The 22,578-nt window shown below is 37.8% G+C and overlaps 1 long non-coding RNA gene across 1 annotated transcript; it reads right to left on the reverse strand.

Annotated features, from left to right (window-relative positions):
- Positions 1 to 1,393: 1,393 nt before the first annotated feature.
- LOC132072593 (uncharacterized) lies at positions 1,394 to 21,448 on the reverse strand. The gene is made up of 2 exons (XR_009418352.1): positions 20,953 to 21,448; positions 1,394 to 1,691 (listed from the first exon to the last, which is right to left on the reverse strand). It is a non-coding gene; the product is annotated as an uncharacterized LOC132072593 (long non-coding RNA).
- Between the last annotated feature and the right edge of the window lie 1,130 nt (positions 21,449 to 22,578).

The raw sequence follows: 22,578 nt of genomic DNA on the forward strand, positions 1-22,578 counted from the left end.
TCTTCTAAAAATTACAGTTGATAAACATATGTTGTTTCTCTGTATGTTAACATATCTCTTAAGGTATTTTAGAAGATGATAAAGTATTATTTAAAGTATTAATAGTAAACCCTTGATGGGAGGAAAGAATGTCACCAGAAAAAGTTTATGCACAGGAGCAAATCTAGAAATTTTGATTTGAAGCTGTGGGATTCTTGTATATCAAGCAAATGCAATTTCTGTTATGTGAAGAAGTGGAGATAACCCTAAAGCCTCGCTTCCTCTTTTCTGCAAGATTCTGAATACTTTAATACTTTGAGTGTTGTAAGCTCAGAATTTTTTCTGCTGGAAGGAAGGGGAGTGCACAAAATTTGGGTTTAGATGTATGTTTTGCAAATGTAAATCCAGCTCATCAGTATTTAAATCTGTGTCTTGTAAGCAGAATGGTTAAAATGTGATTTACTATGCATGTGAGTATAAATGCAGTCTTGGTGAGGTGCCTCATTACATCATATCACATTGGGTGTCAATGTACAAAGATTAAGAATATCTGTAAGAATATGTGTCTTATTTAAGAAATATTTATCCTCTGACTCATTCAAAGCTTCTGCCATCAAACACAGCAAGATAATCAAAATTGCAGTGATTTCTTTTTAAGTTACAACAATCTGATCTCACTGTGCTTATTTGTGCTAGGGTCAGAGGCAGAAGGAAATGCATTAATGGAAGAATGCTTTCCTCAATTAGACAACTACTGTAAAGAAAGAGGTTATAACTCCAGCTGATGGACCTGAGATGGGGGCTTCTGGGTGGTGCCAGAAATTATCACCATCATGTTTCACTACATCTGGAAATTTTGAGGAAGTATAAGAAATGAGATACCGAAGATTTGTTGTAAGGTTTTCCAGATATTTGTTTTTAATTCTGGAATTCTGTTGAATTTATACTTTTAGGGTACAGTAAGTGGATTATTTGGTTTGGTATGTAAAGAAAGGGCATATTGTAAATCTAGAATGCAAAAGAGGAAGGGACAGTAATACAAAGTCTTGACTGATGCACACCATAAGAAACCTGTTAGGTTTCTGCTGTGTGTAGATTAGGTTTGTATTTGTGTCCTTAAATATGTGGGGTTTTTCCATTGTTTTCAGGTTTTATGGGGAAAAAGCCTGATAATCCCATCATCTCAGGAATATTATGAAAGAAAATCTTATAATTACTTAAAGGTATAATTGGAAGAATTAACCTAACTGACATAATGCAAAAGCAGACACTGTTGTGTTGCATCTCATGGAGTATCAAAAGAGCAGTGCAGACAGATTGTAATCAAGCAGGTGTTACTCAATACTTTTTGGGAACTGGCAAATCATCAAAAGTATAAATGGAGTTCATTCTAACAGAGAACTGGACTCAAACATTTCAGATGAGCAGGATCTGTTTAATGTGTCATCTTCATTCCCAGAAGGAAGCTGAAATAGAAGGAAATCAGATTTGACAGCAGGACTTCCCTCTCAAGCAGCTGTGCTGGCTGGGACTGATGGCTGCATTGTCCTCCAGGTGTTTTTCAGTATCTTCCAGAACAGTTTTTTCCATGATTTTACCTGGCACTGAAATGAGACTGACAGGCCTGTAACTTCCAGGGTCCTCCCTCTTGCCCTTCTTGAAAGTCAGGTTAGTGTCACCCAACTTCCAGTCCACAGGGATCTCTCTGGATTCTGAAAAAATAAAAAAAAAATCAAGAAAAAAAAAAAGAAAAAAATCTCAAAAATCAAGAGAGGTTTTGCAATGACATCAGCCAGCTCTTTGAAGATTCTCAGTTAAATCCCATCAGGCCAAATAGATTTTTAGGGATCCAGCTGAAGCAGCAGATCTGCTCGACTTCAGGGTCAACTGGGATGAGCCCTGGTCTTCCATCTCATGGCACTGAAACCCCCTTGGTCCATCATCTGTGTTGAAGACAGGGGCAAAGAACACATTAAACACCTCTGCCTGGTCCCTGTCCCTGTTTTGGGGGTGACCATCCTCATCCTGTAACAGGCCAATGTTATTTTTCACTCCCTATTGCCATTAATATATTTGACAAAAACCTTTTATTGTCCCCGACGGTTCTGCCAACTTTCTCCCTACAGTGGCAAGAGGCATATCTGTATTCCCACATCACCTGACCTTGCTTTCACTGGGCATACACCTTCCCTTTTTTCACCTTTTTTGCAAGAGAGGGTCCCTGTTCTGCCAAAATAGCCTTCTGCCTTGTCTGACTTCTGACATTTGGGAACTTTTGCTCCTGTGCTCTGAGGAGGTGATGTTTAAAAAGTGACCAGCATTGATGTACCCCAGCACCAGCAAAAACATTTTCCTGGGAGATCTTACTTACTAGTTCCCTGAGTAACCTGAAATCTACTCTTCTCATGTCCATTTTGTTGCAAATACTTACAAACTTCAGCCTACCAGGTAAGTGCTGAATTCTCTCTGTTCAGAAGTTGCTCAGTAAAGGAATAAATATACATTTCTTTCCAATCCTTAAAGGAGATTAATTTATTCTTAATTAATCTGAAGATGATTCACTTCTTTTATCAATGGAAATCTAATTGCTAAGTACTTACATTAAAAATACTGAATCTGAGGAGTTTCCTTCAACATTTTATGGTGCAAATGAATTGTATATTTAAATGAGCAGCAGTGCTTTTCTCATTATAGCATGAAGTACAGCACTGGAAGATATTTTCTGAAGGAAAATATTCCCTGAGCCTTTATAGATTATGCTGGTTACACTGTCATCAAATAGATACATAAGATTTTATCCCCATCTTAGAGATGTGTAACTTTCCCAGTTGAGATATATACTTGCTAAAATAGAGGTCATAAGTCTCAAATCCACATCTGCCCATCTGCCAAACTGCAGCAATCTGGTAGGCAAGAGCTGCACCTACCTGAAGTAGTAATGGTGTTCTTTAATAATGTTTTATGATTAGAACAGCTTCTTAACTTTCCATTATGTTCTCACAGCTTGCCTTTTAGTCATGTTCATAACATATTTTTCAGGGATATTTTCAGCAGGGATCTGCACACAGGCAGCAAGCTAAGAGCAAACGGCTGAGCACTTTCCAGAAACCGCATAACATATTTCAAGAGTATGCTCCACTTGCTCTCAGAGAGGAAGCCTCCATTGAGCTTCTGGAGACAGGTGAGACTAGAAACCCAAAATTAGGAGAAGGGCATTTAGCCAGAATGATCAGCAATACATTATTTCCTAAAAGAGGGGGACAAATTAGTTTAGGTAATAAAATAAGGTAGAAGACGTCATCAGTTTTGGCACTCCTCAGAATCTTGTGGTAGGACAAACAATACCTTTAGCGAGAGGGTTACCACTGTCATAAATATGTAAAATAGACATTATTTTGCAATAACCCTAAATGCCTTTTCCAAGTTCAATGTGTTTTTTAATCCACTTAAATGTATGTAACTCTTTTTACAGTCTGCAGGCAACTCTTTAGGCTCTACTAGAGGACCAGAAAGCCTGGAGTTTAGCCAAACAAAATAAAACATGCTGTGAAATGCTATTTAACTGCAGAGAATAAAATGACTACTGCAGAGTAGTCTTAATAGCACAATAATATTTTAACAGCAAAGCCACAGATTTCATGAGCTTCTTGCAAACAGATCTTTTCTGGGTTTAATATTAAGAACAAAGGAAAATCAGATATTTTCTCTGAGGTTCGAAGCGGTTGTACATCAGAGCTAATGAAGTTATTTAGTATTTCTTTCTAAGCACAGAACTATGAGTATTGCAAGCATGTTCATACAAATGTGCTTTGTCCTCAACCCTCCACTGCATGGAGAATTTTGTCCTACTTGCCTACAAACATGTCTGTCTGTACTGTATATGACTTCCATGTAAGCCCCTCACCTCATAAAAGCCTTGTGTTACTTCATGTAAGTGCAAACATATGAAGCAGCATAAGGGGAGAGGAGCTAATTACAATAATTCTGGAAGAAGTTTCTAGGGTATTTTATGCATTGCTTAGAATTCCAATTAAAATTACATATCTTGTGAAGAGCTTCTGATATCAGGTTCTTATTTGTACCTGAAAGTTGGATGGTTTCTTTTTTTAAAAGGAGAAAAATGTTTATAAGAAAGAAATGTCTTTTGTAAGTTCCGCAGCTTCTTTCAGAATGAAAGTTGGAATGTAAAACACATGCCTGCAGCTTAGTTACCAAGGAATCAAAAAATGGTTGGGAGGGACCTTTAAGGGTCATCTAGTTCAACTTGCCTGCAATGACATCTTTAACAGAGCCCCATCCAATCTTACTTCGAATGTTTTCAGGGACTGGACATCCACCACCTCTCTGAGCAATCTGTTCCTGTGTTTCACCAATCCCATGGTAAAAATCTTCTTCCTCATATTCAGTCTGAATCTATGCTCTTTAAGTTTAAAACCATTAGGCCCTGCTAAAATATTTGTTCCCATCTTTGTTAGAAGCCCCCTCTAAGCAGTGACAGGCCAGAATCCAGTCTCCACAGAACTTTCTCTTCTCTAGGCTGAACAACCCCAACCCTTGGTCTTTCTTCAGAGGAGATGTAGTCTAGCCCTCTGAGCATTTTTGTGGCCCCCCCCTAGACTTGCTCCAACAGGTCCATGTCTTTCTTGTGTTGGGGACCTCAGCTGGATGCAGGGTTCCAGGTGGTGTCTCAGGAGAGCAGAGCAGAGGAGCAGAACCCCCTTCCTTGCCCTGCTGCCCATGCTGCTTTGGATGCAGCCCAGGACATGTTTGGCTTTCTGGGCTGCCAGTGCTCATTGCCAGGTCATGTCCAGCCTCTCCTCCACTGAGCAGTCTTTAAATGCAATGTAATTCCATAAGCCATTTAATGAACAGGCTATACAGTTGCTTAAGTTGGACATCAGCCTGAGCAGTATGGTTGTGATCCATTGAAGAACATGAGTTTACCTGACCATTCTCATCCCAAATGTTCTCATACTCAATTGCAGTTTTCTGATGGGAACATGGGGTTGTTTTTTTCCAAAACAACTGTCAGTATGTGATTCACACCAACAACCAAGCTTCTGAATGAAAGAAAAACCAACCCAGAGATGCAAGAACTAACGTTTGATTTATTGGTGCCACTTGTGAGAGCAGAAAAGTACAATTCATTCTAAGCCTCTTCTGTCAGATTGCTGATGTTGGCAACATTTCCATGCATTTTTAAGAGGTAATCAAAATTTAAGTACTATTTTGTAGAGGAGAGATTACTGATTTTATTTTAACATAAGAATTATCACAAGTTGCCATTATCATAACTGATGTATTTGGGATACTTCCATACAGTCTGCACATTGTCCTTGTGGAAAGACTTAGAATTGTCCCCAGGTATATAAATTATAAAATATGCTGTAAGTTTCAGTTATTTCAGCAGATAAATAGGTGGGCATAGATATTTTATAGCAAGATAATCATAGATTTAAAAGCATAGTTTTCTTTTTCACTGAAACTAAATTAATTTTAACAAATGAAGAATCTCTGGGGTGTGAGATTTGCCAAATAATGAATATTTTCTGCCAACAAAATGCTATTTAGAAAGGGCATCAACCTTTATGCATTTGCTGTGCTTCAATCCTAGCCAGTAACTAAGTATCATGAAAAAAAGCCCCAAAGCTCACAGGCTGAGACAAGAACAGTTGATTAATTTAAAAATAATGAAATATACTACTAATAATAGTAATAATAAAATAATTGTAATGCAAAAAGAAAGAGTAATAAACCCCAAGAAGGACAAGAGGTGCACAGTCCAGTTGCTCACCACCTGCTGACCAATGCCCAGCTGTCCCTGACCAGCCATCAGTGGCCATTGACCAACCTTCCCCAAATTTATGTCCTGAGCATGACATTCCGTGGTGTGGAATATCCCTCTGGCCAGTTCAGGTCAGCTGTCCTGGCCATGCTCCCTCACAGCTCCTTGTGCACTTCCTCACTGGCAGAGCCTGGGACACTCAAAAGTCCCTGACTTGGGCTGAGCACTGCTTGGCAACAACCAAACATCAGTGTGTGATCAGCATCATTCTCACACTGAATCCAAAACACAGCACTGCGCCAGCTACCAGGAAACAAATTAACTCCATCCCAGCTGAAGCCAGGACAGCTCAAAGTATCAGTCAAGAACAGAAATCCAAGTGAATGTTCTCATGCAAACAAATTGTTTTTAACTAGTTCTTCATTTTAATCAGTGTTAGATGCTGAAAATCAGTTTCTGCCTGGACTGAAACTGCCATCTCTTCTCTGAATTCAAAAGGAGTTGTGTTCTGACATGAACTTCTCAGCACAGATGTGTAAAATTACAGCTTTAACTCTGATCTCTGTTGTAATCCTTGCTCATCCAGTGTATTTATGTGTATTTTAAGAAAAATATGGCAACCTGCAGATTCTTTCATTTTTTGGTGGTTGCCTTTAGCAGTAATTGCTGGTCTCTGGAGTATGCATTACCCACCAGAGGGAGCTGAATCCAAGAGCAGTCTGATTTTCATAGAATCATACAATCATTTAGGTTGGAAAAGACCTGCAAGATCACAGAGTCCAACCATTAACCCAAGTCCATCATTAAGGCATGTCCCTAAGTGCCACAGCTACTTGTCTTTTAGATAACTCCAGGGATGGTGACACAACCTCTTCCCTGGGCAGCCTGTTCCAATTCTTGGCAACCTTTTTGGTGGAGAAATTTTTCCTAAAATCCAATCTGCCATCTTCTGGAGCAACTTTGAATACCCAGGAGGTTGCCAGGTGAAAGTCATCTTTTACACTTCACAGAGCTTTGGATTTGGGCATTTGTCCTCAAGCTAGATTGGGAGCAGATGATGACCAGGTAGGAAATAATTTTGCCTCTCTATGCTGTTACCTCTTTTGGGAACTCTCATTTCAGTGTCAAAGCAGGCAAAGCAAAACCTTGTGATATACATGTCATCATTCTTTGGTTTTTATGTATGCTGTTCTTCATGTAAAGTCAACGGAATTGTACAAAATATGAATAACTGGGAATAAACTACTCATCCCTAAGAAGATTAGGCCAGGTAGAAGCAAGTGTGAATAGGTTCTCTGAGTCTTTAAAATCTCCCAAAATTCTTGACTACAAACAGTGTGCCAGTACTGACACAGGCAATGAAGCAGGAACTCCTTGGGGTGTTTATTTTTGGTAAACAATTGGTCCAGGTGAAAGGGGATTTATTGTTCTAGTTTGTTAAATCATAAGATCAATTTGTATTTAATTAAAAAAAAAAAATCTTCCTTTGACTTAGAGTATGGGAGGAATGCTGGTCCTTGTGGACAAATGAGTAAATGAGTTTATTTCTGCATATTTCCTTCTGCACTCAGAATAAGTCATCCTCAGAGAAATAAGTAGATGTTGAGACATAGAGATTAATGGCTGAGAGGTGGTCAAGAATATCTTCTTATACCATTTCTGAGTTGTAGCTGACCACATAAACAAAAACAGTATTTAGAAAAAGGTGGAGTTGACTTCTTTATACTACAAAAGGAAGGAAAGCTCACATAGGTAATTATGGCTGAGCAATTATGTACAAGGCTCGTCCCTACTGCCTCTCTGCTACTTGCTCAAGTCATTTGTAATTTTCAGTGCCATGGCATCCTCTAACTTCTGCAAAATGGTCAGTCTTTTGGTCATGAGAATTTTGACTGACAGGAGACAGAAACTTCCCTAGGTAATAGTTAAATTTGCTTTCTATGCCACCAATTATGGCTTAACAACCTCCTAGACTTCCTATGGCATTTTTTTTCAGTTTCAAAATTTTGTCTTGCAAAAATGGCAAAACTCTCATCAAGTAAGCTCAGTTTTAGCTCGGGTTTCTGTTCCTTGACAGCATTTTGTCATGTCCTTCAAAGGAAGGTACAACACAGTTTATATCAAATTGCTGTCAGATGGACTTTGCTTAATGGCTTCCTCAGTTAGAGGTTGCCTTGTATACTGGAGCATGAGGTTTTAATACCTTATTTTTTAAATGTCTAACTTATGAAGGGCTCATTATCCTTTTCTTTTCAGCATTTCAGAGAGGGGGACTTGTTACTGTATTTATTTTGCTTATGAATTTAGTTAATAGTAGGGTAACTTGTCAGGAATTTTAATAGGTATTTTCCAACATTTCAATGGGAATGAATCCGTCAAATGTAGAAAATAAAGAGAGTAAGGTAAAAACTTTAAAAATATTAGCAGGAGATTCTATCATTTCAAAACTAAAACAAACCTTAAATTATGCAGTTTACAATTGTGTCTCTCAGCAGTAGCTATTGGATAAATTACACACACTTTGTATTTTCTTAATTAAAGAAAATAGTATGGGAGAAAATTCCACAACTCTTTTTGAAGATGAGACATGTTATAATTTCTTTTAGAAGTTAACTAGCTTTAAAATGACCCTTCACTTTGCTTTTTTAGGCGTTTTCTTATTACTTTTTATGCTTCTCCTTCTATTTCTGACATCTTTTTACTTCTCTCTCTGCACTTCATTTCTGCTGTCATTTCAATCTCTGTTTCAATTCTCTCTCTTGTTTGGATTTATTTTTCTCTTGCTTTGTATGTGGGTTATACTTTCACATTCTCTATTTTCTTATTTGACTTCCCTTTAGAATTTTATTGGTTCATACTTCATTCTGAGGTCAGGAAAGGGAAAGGAATACATGCCAGCTACAAACTCAGGAAATATACTCAGCTCTGGTTTGTTTTTTTTTTTTATTGTTTTAAGGTTTTGATCTGATGGACTCATGCCAGTTGCTGCATGAAATACTCATTTCTTCAGCAGATACTACTATACACAAGAATTTCTCCATACTTATGTCTGGAAATTCAGTGAAAGATTATATTCTATGTGTTTATAGGCTGGTAGAAAGTATTTCTCACCATTGGGAATTCAGTATTAAAAAGCTCTTCTTCATAACTAAACTGAGTATCAGCCTTCCATCATTATCTTTTTGAGAAGTCAGGTCTGTTAATAATTTCTTTATATTTACTCCATTGCTGTATAATTGATACTTTGTCATTATAGAAACCAAATCCAAATTTATAAGGGATTCCAAGGATAAATTTTGTAGGTTTGAGTTCTCTTGTGTCTTAAGCAACCTTCTATATCTTCCACTAACAAACTGCTACTCAAGTGCTTCTTCCAAACATAATTTGAAAGCCATTCTTTCGTGGTTTGATACACCAGTCTGGCATGCAGCTTTATGTTTGTTGAAATTGTCAAACTGAATTTTCTGAGAACTAGATTTGTGCTAATGCAGTGCAGGACTGTTCCCTCAGTTGGTGTCATATTCCCAGTGTCAGATCAGGGTTCATTATAAATCTTTGCTGTGTAAATATTGTAGTCATGTAAAAAGTGATGGGTTTCTTAAGGGTGGCCACTTCTATAGAATATAATGCTAGGAAAGGATGGTTATAATTACTTTTGCAGCATGTTTGACAGGACTTGAATTATGAGGTATAGGACAAGTGTGTGCCACTCACATTAATTTGGTTTTTCAAATGCCACTGGCAATACTCTGTATCAAAGACAGAAATAACTTGCAAGGTAAATCCAGGAGTTAATTGCTAGGAGTTAAGACAAAGTGTTAGAAAGAAAATGGATGAAAAAGGAAGGAAGCAATACACCATACATGCAAGAGATTGTAAAGGGAATCATCCAAACTGTCTGCTGGTGTTCTTATTCAGTCCTAGTTTTTATCTTCGGAACATCTGAAGTATATAAAACTAGATTTACAGATGGTGATGACACTGAGAGGATAGCAAATCATAATGAATACTGCATCTAGATTCAATGCAGGCAGAAACAGGAGATGGGGCAAAACAGTTTGAAAACAGAAAAATCAAATCACATTAACAATCCTAACTATCATACATAACAACTTAGAGCATTAAAATGTGCAGTTAACTGGAGTATTTAGCAAGGTGATAATTTTTATTCCTGAACTGTCACTGCCAGAGCAGTCCTCCCCTTCCTAGTCATGTCATAGTTGGTATGAAAAGTCCAAATCTGGCTGCATCAGAGCATGTGGGGGTTATTCTGCACCTTGCTCATCTGGTTGATTCTGACAGTATGGACCTGACATTGTCACATACCTCTGGCACTGGGTTGAGCATACACAACATACATCTGGAAACAGTTCATTCTTCCTTGTACATGCACTTAAGCCTCCAGGTTTTATTTAGTAGTGTGATACATTAGTGCTACAGGTTTTTTTCTGTTTTAATTTACTCTTCTTTTGTACAGAAATAGAAAAGCAGCCAGGGTATTCAGTACTACCAAAGGAGATGTGGTGGTTGAATTGATATGTTGGGATTCTGTGGCCGTTGTTCAGGGAGAAGCTGTAACTAATGACTAATTCCCTGTGATCTTTAGCTAATAAATGTTTAGAGACTTTATTCTTGCTTCTTCAGAAAAGGAAGTTGTGTGCAATTTAAAAAAATACTTTGGCAGTGGTCCATGAGGTCTTCGAGGGCATCTTTTGTAAATTTTTCTGGAGTTTTTGAAAATCACACTAGAAGCCTTTCAACAGCTTTAGGTGTCTAATTCTTCCTAAAAGTCTGGGCTGTTACCCACAGTATTTTCATCCAGCTATGTTTTTCTGAAGGCAGGAGGTTTCAGCTCTTTTACATCTCCATTCAACTTCCAGATTCTGGTACCTGCATCCTCTCATGCTCCAAGAGCAAATCCTGTATTACTCCATTACTTTCAGAATGGTCTGCAGGGCTGCCTTCACTTTTCCCTGACATAAGTTTGACCCTAAATATTCTTGATAGAGCATGTTTTCTTTTCATATAATCTTAGAGAGTTCAAAACAATTGCTGTTATGAAGTGCCTCCCTCCTGCTATGAACAGCTCTGCTGTTCCTTTCAGAGCAGCAAGTAGAACCTTCAGTGTTGGCACCTTTGTCTACTCTCACACTGTTCAGGGTCGCTGCAATTACTTTATTTGCACCTGCTTCATTAATTGTCTGGGCTGTCATCTCATGGCATTAATCCATGTTGCTGACACTGCTGAGATAATACTCTTGAATGTAAAGACGACAGGCACATGGCCCAGTTACTTTCAGTTCACCTTGGAGGTGAGTGGTTTCATTTCAGTTGCTATTTCTTAAAAAAGGAGAATTGTTTCTTTGGGTTTGATAAATTTCTGAAAGGATCATGCAAATGGAAATTTCAAACTATTACTATTGTTGTTCCATATTCTATTTCAATAATCTCTTCTGCTTTACCATGGTATATTATTTAATTTCCTACTGTTTCACACGAACATCTGTAACAAAGTTGCAATGAAAACCAGCGTGCCATTTGGTTAATGAAATTAATACCAAGTGACCTGAATGCTCTGGAATTAATCAGGTGACAAAGGAGATGGGCTTAAGTTGTGAATAAGTGTATTCATGCTTGTGAGAATACAAGAGATATGAACCAAATTTCATGTGAATTTTTGGTGGAATTTTAAGATAATTTAAATTAAGTTTCAAACATTACAAATGCTCCTTATCAATGAAATGTATTCTAATCCTAAAAATCTCCATATTCTGGAAACCAAGGTATGATTTTCAGTGCTGACTTCACTGGATATTGATATCAAAGATCAATAATTGAATATACATTTTAGATCTTCTTATCAATAATAAGAAATTAATACATGTATTTGATGGCATTAAAATCATAAACCATGGCATGTTTTAAAAAATGTCCTGTGCAGCTTGGCTCAGAAGAAGATACCTGGAAACATTCCTTCTGAACACAGCTGTTGTGGTAAGACAATTGAAGAGAGAAAGTTTTGCTGATTTCTACTTTCTCTATAAGCTAGATTACATCAGGCTTCACACATAGTGATCACCTAGAAAGTGAAATGTTCACCACTGCAAACATTGGTGTACCTGACTTTTGTGTACTCACCAAAAAGGTGGGCAGCAAAATTCAAGTAGACTGTTCAAACTCCCAAGTTAGTCCCAGTAGAACAACCACAGACACATGTTAAATGCAGAATATTCTATTGCTGTACTACAAATGCTTTCTTTTTCAGTTTAACCTCAAATATGTGGGTGTTTCTCTTGACCTTCTTTGTTTAGCTTTTTGTGATGGAGAGCATACCTTTAAAGGGAACTTGGCTGCAAAGATCAATAACCAGGCAAAAAACACAAATGGAATTTGAGAAATTGTGACTACACTAAATTTTCCAGGCAAGTTCAAAATAAACAGATATTTGATGTTTAAACATTGCCTTCCCTTCAGATGAGGAGAGGTAGCTGACAAGACAACACAAAAAGCATGATGTTGCCCTTGAAAACATGACTGAAACCTTTAAAGGTTGGGTTTGCCAAAAAGGACACACAAAAGGTACTACTTTCTGCAATTTGTGCCTGAATTGCCTTGCCTGTTTTCACACTGCAAATGGCTGGATTCAGAGTTACATAGATTAACACAATTCTGAGCATTGCTGAAATCATCTCCTTTGAAAGCATGTTGAACACAAAGCATTAGCCAAGGACTCATCCTTGGAACACTTTGATGTGGAAAGTTTTTTGGGCCATGTCTCAGCCAAATTACAGCAAAAACCAGGATTTTTTTTCTTAATTAGGGAAGCTCAGAACTCCAGCAGTGAACTCCTGATTTCCACTCATTTCAGTGAGGCCAGGATTTCAGCCCTGAGTTACAACTGGATACATTTACATCTGTGCTGGGGAATTGGAAATCACTGTCACAGAATTGTTCAGCGGATTCACAAACCAAGCCACGTCAAACTTTAAAACACAATGGTGACAACTCTGGGGGCAAAACAATTACTTGTCAGAAATTATGAATTTTTGGGGTTTTTTTGCCTCGGAGATGTAGACAGGAATCTCATTGCTGCAGTGGTTACAGTGTTAAACACAGGGAAATCGAAATGCCATGCTGTTCAAATGGAAAAGGTAGAAAGCTTTGAAATTGTGCTGATGAGGGATACAAAACTCTTTGTCTTTACAAACAAGGGATTTGCCTCTCTTCCAGATTCTCTAACACTCATTTTCCAGGTACTAAACACAAATTTACTCAGAAAGTAAGTTTAGGGGGATGTGCATGCTTATGGATTTTTTTTTCTTTACATTTCTATGAAACTTAACTAAATAATACATGTCTTCATATAATTAATTGCACAAAGTAAGCAAGGCATTTTTAAAATACATTTTTCCTAGACTCTGTTGACTTATGACCTTTTGAAAAAGCATGTGAAGAAACAATCAGGCCATTGCATCGTTCTGTGCCAAAGTAAAGAGTACTGGATTCTTGAGGGAGGACTACTGCTTGGCCTCTCTGAGAATAGGTAGGAGTTTGTCTCTGGCACTGACTGCAGCAGCCACAAAGTTTTATATATAGAACAAACCATATGTTCACTCTCCATACAACTAACTGCTAAATACTTTCAATTAGAATGATTGTTTGGTCAACCATCTTCATTTTATTTTCTTGAGTCACAATAATTATTAGCATAAAGGGATAAAAAATTCATCAGATACTTATGGGAGTCTCTAAACAAAGTTCAGATCTGAAAATAAGCAATTCTTTAAGGTGTATTGTGAAACTGAATAGGAACTATTCAGTTCAGACCTGGTTAAGGTCAGCTTTACTTCTTAGTTACAAAGCTACTGTGGGATCTGAAATGGGAGCTAAGGCCCCTTTTTCCAGAAATAGAGGGAGACAAAAGGAGTCGCTTCCTGGAGATAAAACCCTTTAATAGTAATAAAGACCTCATTGGAGCAGAAAGATGCAACTCATTCTTCCCTGTGCCTGTTGGACTGAGTTGGTTTTCCCTAGTGTTTGTGAAGTCTGTGAGAAATGTTTGGATAAGATCTTTTGGTGCTGTTCCCAGAACATGGTTCATGTGGTATCAAAGAATCCTGATGTTTTGCCAGGGATCTTTTTGTCACTGGGAACTTAGAGGCTGGTCTTGCAAAGAGTTGGCTGATCTGCAATACAAAGAGAACTCCTGAGCAACCTATTCTGGCAGGCCATCTTCAGTCAAAGCCTCCAGGGAGCTGTACCAGCAGGCTCCACCCAACAGGACCATGAGCAAAAGTGACAATTTTAACTTCTGTAACACTGCAGAGCTGAAATTGAAACATCAGTTGTCCAGGCCATGGGTTTACACTGAAATATGAATTACTGGAATAACTAAATGAGGTCATTGTAATCTTTCTTAAAGCCAGACTCTCCTTGTCTTGAAGCAGGGAGATCAAAGAGATGAAGCCCAGACTGATGTGCAATTATTATATTCCTTCAACTGCAAGAATTAGTGACTCAAGCTGCCTGAGAAGTGGGAAGGAGGGATTTTGACTGACCTCACTTAAATACTATTTCAGTAGCATTACTGTTTCTTTAGACATCAGTTTAAACTGGTAGTTCCCAATCTTTTTTTCAATGTGTCATCCATGTTTTCTTCACTGACAAGGCAGTCCTGGATTAATGGGAGGTAAACATCTAGACAATTTTCCTCACTACTTCCATTCACCTCTTGATGTCTGGAATTACAGACATCCTGTTTTGGCTTCATCTCCCACTGCTGTGCATAGTACTTAAGGTGCAGCGTGCCACCATGTATCTACAATACACAAAAGATGAGAAGGAAGCAGATTTTCCAGAAGCCTTACATTTGCAGTGATGACATATTAGGTAAATTGGCATCCTTCCTCTTAGTGAAGACGAAAATGGATAACAATATCCTAATGGATCAAGTTGATACAGTTTCTCTCAGCTCACAAAATATTGTTCTGCTTACTGATGAATATGTTATGTTACAACTGTTAGAACTCTGAGAAGCTGTTTTGTCGAACTATGTCTTCCATTTTTAATTATTATGCCACTTATTTCTGTATTGATTTCACTCCATAGTTATTATTATGATCTGGTCAGGAAGGTCTAAAATAGGTATGTGTTCTGGAGTCATAACCATAGTTAAGGCCACTTTTTAATTGCTTAGTTTACACTGATGATTACATTTCAAATCAGGAAATTTTGATTTTCTTACTAAAGTTCAAGTTCAAATTGTAATAAGAATCTTACAATTTCATTTTTTGTAAGCAGAACTTTTTTTTCCACAACTTTGTGAAGAATATTAATAATCTTTGCTATTTATTGTCACCTGCCTATATCACTGGTGGGCTGTGCTTTGCTTTACTGTGAGCATTTTATCTGAGCTGCTGGAGGTATTCTCAGCCCTGTGTTCATTTGACATGATTCACTTTGATTTTTCTCAGCCATCACTGCATTTGGTCAGCAAACAGGTCAGCTGAAGAAGTTATTACAAGTGCATATAGGTACATATATAAAAAATTTATATGTCCATGTGAAAGGACTTATGCCTAGAGGTTTATTTGATGTTAAAGTTCATTGACCACCACCAATGCCACTTAACTAATTATGTAAGTAAATATGCTAAGACTCAGAAAAGGGTACATATTTTTAGTTAGATAGAAATGAGATGGAAAAATGCAGACAAATCTGTAGAAATGTTATTGAGCTTGTGACTGACTTACCACATGATCTGCCTCTCCTTAGGTCAGTGTGTTCATACACCACATGCACCGTGTCTCTAAGTTCAGTGTGCAAGCCTTGTGCCAACTCTGCCTTCTTGAAAACAGCCCATCTATCCTCTTTCTAACATTACTCTCTTGACTTACAATGGCCCCCATCTGGTGCTTTCCTGATACACTGAAGAAGAGTAAATCATACCATGTATCATACCATGAAACAGAGAAACTGGAATGCAAAGTATTACTTTTTCTAAGTTTTGATACACATTTCATGTTGAAAAGTGACTGCTATATTTATAAAAATAGTTTGGATGATGAATAGTTTCATGAAACTACTCAGAAATTATTAGCACAGTAAGGATTACATACTATCTTATCTGAATAAGTTGCTAAAAATTCATACTCTTGTTTTACCAGTTCCCTCCACCAAAAATTAACACTTACCAAAGAAAATACTGTGAAATGTTATTCCAAGGTTTCTTGAATAGGTTGAAACCAAAGCAAAATATCCAGGATTGCTGCTTAAGATACCTGAACATCAGATTTTCTATGACTGCAGAGAATATAATTATTTTGTTAATAATTTATTAAGTAGGTGCAGCATGTAGGAAGTGGAGCTGAAAATCCTTGTTAGGAGGTCATTTATTTCAATGGTACTGAAATTTATTATTACTGGGCCTATCTTTCTACTGCAATGGGATAGGGCCTTCATCTATATGAGCCCTATATACATATATTCCTATTTTCAGTCCAGCCAGTAGGTGTTACTTCTGTACGATAGCTAGAATCTTGGCCCTAGGTAGTTGTATTCTGCAGCCACTGCCTGGATTGCCAGGTATCAATAGAAACTTCCTCTCCCTGACCCAAGTTTTGATGCCCCAGGGAAATTGCACCATTCCTCACATGCCTCTAAATGCTCCTCAGCAGTGGATCTGAATTTCATTAGAAAGGGAAGGTCAGCTCACATGGAATTTCTGCTGCTGGGGTAGCAGCATAACCCTCACCACAGTTCAGTTCACTTTTGCCAAGGGAATGCAGAGAACATGGAACAAGTGTCCCCCAGCTGGCCACTGGCAATCCTCAAAATGTACCCCTAGGTAGGGAGGATCTGATGGCTCTGCTCCCTTCCTGTCCTGCTGCCTGAGAGTAAGCACAACATTCTTCAAATGACTTTCTGAGAGAACTTCAAAGGGGAAAGGTTGGAAGAAAGAGAAATACCAAATTAAATTCTTCTGGAGCTTTGCCTGGGCCTTCAGGGATATGTCACTGTCTTACCACAGCTCAGGAACTCCTGATCCAATCCATTTCCCCTGCCAGCAGGATCAGTTACAATTAAACTGATGTCAACATAATTGTCTAGCCTGCCTTGTAGCATCTTTGTCACTGGAGATCTTTACTTTCCAAAGTAATATATTCCAGTGCTTCACTGTCACTACGGTTGGACAGCACATTTTTTTGTTTTGTTTTTTCCCTAGTGTCATATTTAAACTTCCTGTGCTCCATCCAAGGGACATTAATTACTGTCCTTTTCCTCTTGAAAGCAAACTTTCACATCACTGAGGATTCCTGACCTCAGTCCTCTCATTTCTAGGCTCTGTTCTATCATTAGAAGTCATTGTCTTCTATATCTTTTCTCTATCTTGCTTGTTTGAACTCCCACCACCTTTAAGTGTGGTTTCTGAAACTAAATAGCATACAATTACTCAACATCTGAAAACAGAATTCTTATTTATTAATCTCACAAGATTTGGTGGGATTTTGCAGCTTTCTTTTTGCTATGGCACAAAATTAGCAATATGTTGATCTTAATCTCTTCACATCCTGGGGGTTTTTATCATTAATTATTGTACTATATTAAATAATCATTGAAGTGGTATTCCTTAACACTAGTATCAAATTAATATTAGATATGTTTATCTGACAGACATTTAAAATTACTATTTTTTCTTAATTTTAAGTTAAAAAATTACTGAAGAATGAGCCAGATTTGTACTGCTTGACAATTACATGTGACACCAGGAGAACTGGGTTTGGAGTCATGATGGAAAACAGGTAAACTCCTGAATATGTTCCTCTTTTTTCTTACATGAATGGTATACTCCAGAACTATCAAATTCTTCTACCCTGTGACTTGGTCAAAAAGGAAAAATGAGGAAGCTGGCAAATGCTGATAAGGTAACTTCATGAAATGCAAAGAATAAGTTAATAAATTTTGTGCTTCTGCTGATAAGTCAAGGAGTGTAAATGTTTGTAAAAATTACTTCAACTTATCTTCTTAAACAAAATTACTCCCATGTCATTTTCATCCACTCATTTGCCTCCTTTCACTGTGATAAAACCATGGTCAGTCATTTTGCCAGGTTTTTGCTACTTTAAGTAATGACACAAATATATTAATTTCTGCTTATATGTTCTCATCTTCTAAACTGGAAATGAGCAGGAATGTTGGGCTCTCATTGATAAGAAGTTGCATGATTTATTTGAAATTAGGCTTTGTTTTGTGCATCTTTAGTAAGCAGTGCATGCGACTCTGGTTTTAGGTATGACTATTTGTGAATGACTCCCTTCTTTTCCCAGCTGAAGTACATGATGATCATTCCACTCTGTACTCCATCCATTTCCCTCCCCTCTCCATTAAAAACAAATGAGAAGAAACCAATCAAAACCAACCAGAATCCACACACAAAACCCCCAAACCAACAACAACAACAAAAAAAAAAAAAACCCACAAAAAAAAAAAGAAACCCCAAAAAAGCCAAAACCCAAACAAAAGCAACAACAAAAAGAAAAACCCCAAAGACCAAAACCCAAGAGCAACCAAGCAAACAAAAAAAAACCAAACACAAAAAATCCCAGCGCAGTACTGTCCCTCCACTGGCAGCAAATGCAACTATCGTGAGAACCTCATGTTGTCCCTGTCTGGGCTGTTGTCTCCCAGTTGAACCTTGCTGTATTCCTTACTGGAAGGTTACAGTCACAAGTAAATTGCAGTTTTCCCCCAGAAGTATGAAAAAAGTTTACACACCCAAAACTTAACAGATTTTTTATTCATACTGCATATGCATCCAGTCTGCCACCCACAAAAATCTCTGCCTCACTGATACCCATAAAGGGCCAAAATGAAGTTTGGGGTGGCATCTACCTTCCAAAGCCTTCCATTTCCTAGCCTGACTGGTGACCTAAATAAAACTCTTCAGTATTAGGTTTTTACAAGATGTAATTTATACTATGGCTGTCAGGAGTTAAGATAGTAGTTGCCATGGAGCTTTAATCTTTTTTTAGGCTTTAGTCAAAGGAAGCTGGAAATCAGTATGATGCTGGGTAGAACCTTGCTCAATAGAATTTTATTCAAATTGGGGCAGGATTTAATCCTAATTTTTCTGCTGAACATTAGTATCAAAGGTTCTAGAATTCATTCTATTTTCTTCTCTTTTGAGATTCTTAAACCACATTACATTCAACCCAAAAAGTACTTGCGTTGCTTCCCCTCTATTCCTTCAGCTATAAACTGTAACTTTCTTCTAATCTTCACGTGCACAGCTAATCACTGTAGTGAAATTCATTCACCAGTTCTTTCATTTTCAGTGGCAGCATTCTGTATGTGTATGAAAGCAAAGCTTTAGGGAGGATTTTAATTTTTCTATGCACACACTAAGCACTAATCTCTACACTGGAAAACAGGCCTTTGAAACAGAAATTACAGTTCGAATCTGTGTCTATGCTACTTATAACTTCCTTGATGTATGTTTAAGAAAAATCCCCAAAAGCATACAATGCATAAAGTGCATCTCTGAGCAGTACAGAATTGGCCAGTAATGCTCTGCTGGAACACAGCTGCAGCAGAACAGAAATGCAATTCAGTTTAATACTTGCAGTTAAAACATGCACTTAAAACTGAACTTGCCCTATATGAGGTAAATTAAAAGAATGCAGATCTAGATAAAAAAATGAATTTGTTAAAATGAGCTTTTAGAAATCTTACCAAAAAATTAGAAAGGATTCAGATGCAATCTTACCTTGACCTTGAAACTAGGATTCAAAAGCACATGGCAGCTTCACTTAATGAAAAACTTCCCAGAATTTTCACTAAATACAACTGTTTATTGCCCGGCTGTAGTGGCACTGCATAATTCTCAAGCTGTTCCAAAGACTGCAGAGTAATCAGAAAATTGTCACAGGAGAGAATTTCAAACTCCTTTCAACTCTTTCATGGCATGTATTGTAAAAGAGGCAGGAAAGAAAAATACATCTTTTCACTTCTACAGTATGTGTGGGACTTGAACACTTGCACATTAACATCTGTTTCTACCACTGCTAGAAAAATGTCTTGCCTAACTAGCATTGGACAGAAAGACAATTGTGGGTTTGAGTGAAAGCCCTGCTCATCAACTTCAGAGGATCTAATGCAAAGACCTGTGGTATATTTTTCAGTCTGAGGTGTCAATATCAAAGACTTGCAGAGCTCCTGGAAATGACACCTCTTAACAAAAGAAATATATATGCAGATAAGAGGGAGAAAGAAGTCCAAGCCCTTAACTTGCTGGTGTGGCCAAACAGCTCATGTGAATTCAGACAAACCATAGCAGTTTCCTTAAAGCCGAAGTTAGAGACTTTTAAATGAAGAGTCTTCAAAGTTATGAAATGCCATCTTCTTTATAAAGGCCCATTTCAGCTCTAAAAGGAGCCAAAACAAAATCCTTATATAAATTCAGGGAAGAAAGGGGCATTTCCCTTACCTTTATTCTGAACTAGTTTCAAGACCTGTCAGTATCACATTACCATTTCTGGGTATGTAGATTAGTTGAAGCTTGGCAGTGAAATACAGTTAAAACTAGTTTAAATACAGAATATTATCACAGTGCTGCAGATATCAAGATGACCTTACAATTTAGATGACAAGTATTAAATTGCTTGTTTTGCTTTCAAAACAGTATGCTTTCTCTTATGTGCATTTGTGTTTTGCTTTAAAGCTTATTTCATCCAAATTAATCAAACTAGCCCACAGGATAGTGATCAAGAAACATTCTTGCTCCAATAAAATTTTTTTTAAATAGCTTATTGGGGTCATTTTGCTGCTGATAAACTTGCATTACTTCAAAACTGAAAGGCGAAAAGAACAAACTTAGAAGTGCACAATTTTTCAAAAGCTCCAAGAAAACAAGATGTAACTAGGCTGAATTAGGATGCAGCATTGATTTTCAAAAGAGAAAGCAGTAAACTGTGTAGTCACATATACTATTATCAACTTCCAAAGTATGCATTGCCCTGATTACATTTTTTTGTTTTTGCAAGAAGACAGACTTACTTCATGAGACTCAATACATATCTTGAATACTGGTTTAACAGTCTTTACTTTTCATTTTGACTTCACTAGTGAGGTTCATCCCTTTAAGAAATGTAACTCAACATTAAGAAGCAACATAAGAATTCTCTACTTACCTTTCTGATTTCATACTAGCATCTTATGTGCATCTTCAGCAATTTATCATTGATCTTCTATGGGAATGGATAGAAACCCATAAAATTTAGGTTTGGATAAAAAAAGTGGTGAAATGTTATCTGGTATCTAGCCTCAGTCAGATATTTTCTCATGTATGTCTTAACAAAAAATTAGCTAGAGCATTTAAAAGAAATAATTGCAGAAGGACCCAGTATATTTGAGGCATGCTGCTATTTTGCAATATAAACAGAACTATTGTTACATTTGAGCAATTTCATATATTAGGCCAAGCAAGTGCCATTTCTCAAGCACTATCTTCACTGGAAGCCTTGAGAATTCCTATTCACTACTAGAAGGGTCATTAGAATAAAAGAAAGCATCCCTGCGTTAAAGATATTTATCTGGACCACTTTCAAAATCTAAAATTTCCTCTCTGTATCACCCCAACATACACCTCCTACTTCAGTAATTATTTCAGATGAATTATGTAAGGCTCCCAGATTTCCTCTCTACATTGGAAAGAAGTATTCTTGATTTATCCAGTACAAATTCAAGCAATACTTTTCCAGATAAATCAGTAACATTAATAGTTATAATTTTACTTGTACTTTGTCCTGCAGCTTCAATGCTTACCTAAGCAATGTTTATTTTTTAATACTAGGGAGCATTGTCCATTTTAGGTAAACGTTAAATTTTCATGTAATCCTCAGCCCAAGGCTTCCAATCAATCTTCTCAAAAAGGAAATTTGAGAATCCTTAAGCCATAACAAAAAAGGAGTCAAATGTTCAGAAGACAACTTACTGCCACTTATCTCCAACAGCAGGTCTGATAATTCTCCATCAAAAGCCATGATCCAGCCCCTCAAGACAGTATTTGCAACCTGAGATCAGCCAGTAGGCCTGAAAAGCAAGGTAGGGATAAGGTTTACCCTCTATCCCATCCTACTGATGGTCAGAGCCCTTACCGGAGTTTCCTGCCGGAGCTGTTTGCTTACTGTGGTACAGATCTCCCTACTGGAGCACTGCTCCACTTCATAAACCTACAGTTTTAGAGCAAAAATTCAAACATCTGCCTTTCCACTCCCTTTGTACATGCTAACTACTTGCAAATGCTCCATCCTGCTAAGGAATCAGATCATACCTGAGGAAACAGGCTTAGTATGTTACTTACCTTATGATACTGAGCATGCTGTGCACTGATTTGTGCCACCTGGTCTGACAGCACCGAGGCTTTGTGCCTTGCTCTGCACATTCCCCCCTCAAGCCCACAGCCCTCTAGTGGAGATGCAGGAAGGAGTTCTGATGGCATTCATCCATCCCAGCTCCCTTTTGCTCATGGCCTGCCTTCTGGGCTGCTCTCAACTCAGCACAACTGCTTCTAATTGGCCTTGGCCAGAGCTGGTGTCACTTTTCTCTCTGTTCTGTCAAGGGACACCTTAGCAGCAAGGGACCTCCAGGGACTAGGAGCACTTGCAGCCCACCCTCAGGTAACCCCACAGCCAGCCCTGCAGAGCTGCTGCCTGCCTTGCCAAGCCCACCCCAATTCCAGTCTCAAGAGCACTGCTGAGCAGGAACCCTAGGACTGAGCTTTGGTACCCACTCACCTCTCCATTAGCATCTCCCCT

Source organism: Ammospiza nelsoni, chromosome 4 (genome assembly GCF_027579445.1).
Source record: "Ammospiza nelsoni isolate bAmmNel1 chromosome 4, bAmmNel1.pri, whole genome shotgun sequence".
Classification (NCBI taxonomy): Eukaryota; Metazoa; Chordata; class Aves; order Passeriformes; family Passerellidae; genus Ammospiza; species Ammospiza nelsoni.